We start from the raw sequence: 3990 nt of genomic DNA, 5'->3' as shown, positions 1-3990 counted from the left end.
GTTTTTCTCTTTCTTACAGCTAGATATGGCCACATAACCAACTTATGGCTAGTTTGCAGGGTTTCTCAACATTGTCACTATTGACATTTTGGGTTAGATAATTCTTTGTTGTAGGGGGCTGTCCTGTGCCTAGTAGGATGTTTAGCAACATCTTTACCCAGTTGGTTCCAATAGCCTCCCCTTCCTGGAAGATATAACCACTAAAAATGTCACCAGACATGGTCAAATACCCCAGAGAGAAAAAATTGCCTCCAGTGAGAATCCTGGGCTAAAGGGATATAAGTGGAGGTGGGTGTCCTGTTGAATTTCTAGGCAGTATCTTTAAAATGGATAGTCCTTACTCCTTCCTGTTTCCTGTTGTGATAGCCAGAGCTTAAGCAGCTGTTTTGGATAAGTATAACAAAGTCCATTATTGAAGTTAGAAGAGCAATGATATAGAAGGAGACAGGGTCCCTAATGATCAGTTGAGTCATACTATCCATGGGTCTGCATACCTTCGGACATTTCCATCAGAGCAACGTAGACTTCTATTTCTTTAACTTATTATGTTGAGTTTTCTGTCATTTGCAGCCAAAATGCAATCAATCTTAATTGGTACAGTGGGTCAAGTGAAAATTGGAACATTTCCACTGACTTTCTTATGGTTAGTCCTGTGCATTCAAAGACTAGTCCACCAGTCTTGAAATAGCCATTTCTGAACCACTACAGCTTGAAAGGCTTAGAATCATCTTAAAAGTTTTCAGTTCATATGTAGACTATTCGTGTGTGCCCTAATATGGACACAATTTCCTTGTCTTATTTTTCTTTTTCCTTCATTTTCATTTTTATTTTGTCTCAAGGTCCAATGGTTTAGTACTCCCTCTTTGGTCTTCCTCACCTTTTTCACTGCAATCCTGGCTGGTGGTTCCTTTAGCAGAACTTCCAGCGATTGCCTCATTCATTGCACAAGGCAAAGGTGGTCATCAGCTCTGCGGGTCTGCACCTGGTTGTGGTGCAGTTCTTCTTGCACCTGATGCATTGGAAGAGGTCCGTGTGGTGCCACCTGTCTTGGGCATCTGGTGCTCATGGATGACCTCCTGGGTCATGGCATTCCTCAGCTCCCTCAGCTCATCACTGACCATTCCCTCTGCTGTCATCTTGGCAATGGGTGACATGGCCCAACTGAGCATGTTCCACCTCAGGTCAGGGTTCCTGGGGTCCTTGAGATTGCTGATCCAGCTGCACACGCAGTTTCCTTACTTCATGTCCATGCCTTTGAGCTCCTGATAGATATGATCTTCAATTTCTGAGACCATCTTGTCACAGTTGACTCCATGGTCCTTTTAATCATCTTCTGCCTTCAGGGCTGCTGACAGCATCTCCACACACTTGTCCTGGACAGAGCCCCCGTGAGATAGCAGGGAGCCAGGAGGCAGATGGAGGAGGCAAACGTGGGGGTTGAGGGGCTGCTGGGTGTTTTGGGGGTCTCTGCTTTAGAGGTACTGCTGTTTGACCTTTCCATCGATGGCCTTTTTGGAGAGGAGGTGGCAGAATACTTGGAGTCCACAGAGTCTCTCCTGTCTTTGGGCTCTTCCCCTCATTTTTTCCCTGGTGGAGAAAGGCCTGCCTCTGACTTTCAATCTGAGCAATCATGTCCTTTTTCATTCTTCTTTGCTTTTTCCCTTTCCTCTCCTTTTCCTCCTTTGGATGGTCCCGTGGAGTCCAGGAGCCATTTCCAGTTTCTGATGAGGACTTTAGCCAATGACACTACTTCCTTGTCTGAGCAGAGCTTGCGGACCCCGTTAACGGCCCCTCCAATCCTGGTTGTCTGTAGAGCTGGACGGACATCCAATAGCTGTTCAGCTTCTTCAGAAGGTCAAGGGCCCCTTCTGTGTTCTTCCTGCCCACCATCTTCTCCAACTTTTTGGTGATCCTCAGAAGCTCTTTTTCCTGGCCCATGGTGGCCGGCAATGCTTGGTGGGCCAAGGGGCATTGTGTCTGCAGCCGGGCCTCGTGGGCAGGAGGTGCAAAGTCCACCCTTGTCTTATTTTTATAATTTATTTTTTTATTTCCCTCCCCACCTTGCGGCTTGTTTGCTGTCTGCTCTCTGTGCCTATTCGCTGTGCACTCTGCTGCGTTTTCGCTTGTCTCCCTTTTTTGTTGCATCACCTTGCTGAGTCGGCTATCCGTGGTGCCCAACGAGCCTGCCTTCCCAAGGAGGCCCTGGGACAAGAACCCAGGGCCTTCCATAGAAGGGAGCCCAACTAATGGAGCCACAGCTGCTTCCCATCTTGCCTTATTTTTAATTCATTTCTGGCTTCCTATAACTCAACAATATAAAAAGGAAAATATTTATGTTCATAATTCAGAGGCAGTTTACCTGACATTAAGGAATCTAGATTTAAATTTGTCTTCCCCTTCATAGGAATTTTTGGATAAGCCAAATTTGATGTACATCAGTAGATCTCAGATTTAGTTACATATCAGAATCACCTGGAGAGCTTTTAAAACTTCTAGTGCCCACCCACACCCCAGACAACTCACAGCAGAATCTTTGAGACTGAGTCCAGGCATCAGTGATTTTTAATGTTCTTCAGATGATTTCAATGTGCAGCCAAGTTTGAGGACCCCAATATAGAATATTTTTCTTAAGTTCTGTTTGTGATTAATTAACTTGGTTGCTCTTATTTACCTTGGAAAGTTAAGATGTGTTATGCTATGCACTGGAGACATTCTTCTGCAAAATATTTCGTTTCCATTTCTTTGGGGTACAAATGGAAAGATATAATATATTATATATATATATATAATATATAATTTTGTACTGGTCAGCAAAATTTGACAGGATATATTTTGATATCTCATATTACTGAAAAATTGAGCTAATTAAAGGTAAACTCCATGCCCACTATCCCCTCAACATACACACACTTTTGATGTAATCAGCAAAGATAGATGGACTCATGAGAAGCTAGCTTTGCTCTGATGATAAAAAAGCTGAGGCTGGGGAGTTTGAAAATAGAGTGCCCTTTAAGGTGTGGGGATGCTATTTGGTTCATATGTATTTTGAAACCATAGCAGATTCTTCTTAATTTCCCCTGGAAGAATAAACGAAGCAATTCTATATGGGAGTACAGCTTCAGTCACGTCATGGATTAAGAGGAGTCTTTAACACCATCACCAACCCCATCTATCCCAAAGAAGAACATCCTACTCTGGATAGCTCCCACCTCTGATTCAGGGGTGAGCAATGACGACAAAGGACAACAATTAGTACCTCTCTTTTTTCTTTTTAATGCATAGTCCATTACTATCCCTTTAACAACAGACATTTCAGTGCCTGTTATTAAAGGGTAGTTAATAAGGTCACAATATGGGAATTAATTTTTTTAAAATTAAATAGACTGTCTTTTCACAGAAACCATTATCCAATAATGGGATGCTCTTAATGCAAAGGAGGCAAAGAGAGGGAAGAAGGAAGAAAAGTGCATTGCATCCTACTATGAAGCAGGCACTGCAGTAGACAATTTATTTTCTTCATGTTACCTCTAAAAAGCAGTGTAAAATTTATCTTCACATACCAACATGCTTATGAAAGTCATAGCAGTTTGGGTGTGAAATAACCCATCTAAAGGTGAGAAAAATTGATGGCTTACCCAGGCTCACTCTGCTGACTGGGATAAAGCTGGTTCAGGGCAGTGATCTACTAGACCAAGTTGGCTGTTTCTCATTTCCTGCCTCTGTCTTCCCACCCATCCCCACTCACTCACCATTTACAGCATCTAGTGAGCTGAGCCTTTCCTCTTCACCAAGGACAGAAGAGGGAAATTGTTCTACACTGCAATGACAAGGTAAGATGCACGAAAATTTTCAGTCTCAGCATGTGTTTAGTATGAGGAGAGCTTGAAATATCCTTTCCCAGGTCTCTTTAAAGATATAACTCTCTGACATCTATTTATGAGAGTGAAGTACAGTAGACTTGTCCAACGGTGAGGGGTAGATGTCCTGTTG

General features: G+C 43.1%; 1 pseudogene; it reads right to left on the bottom strand.

The window, feature by feature from the left end:
- Window positions 1-909: 909 nt before the first annotated feature.
- Window positions 910-1938, bottom strand: LOC101434581 (transcription elongation factor A protein 3 pseudogene; annotated as a pseudogene).
- Between the last annotated feature and the right edge of the window lie 2052 nt (window positions 1939-3990).

Source organism: Dasypus novemcinctus, chromosome 7, assembly GCF_030445035.2.
Source record: "Dasypus novemcinctus isolate mDasNov1 chromosome 7, mDasNov1.1.hap2, whole genome shotgun sequence".
Lineage (NCBI taxonomy): Eukaryota > Metazoa > Chordata > Mammalia > Cingulata > Dasypodidae > Dasypus > Dasypus novemcinctus.
This window is presented reverse-complemented; position numbering and strand designations above follow the sequence as displayed.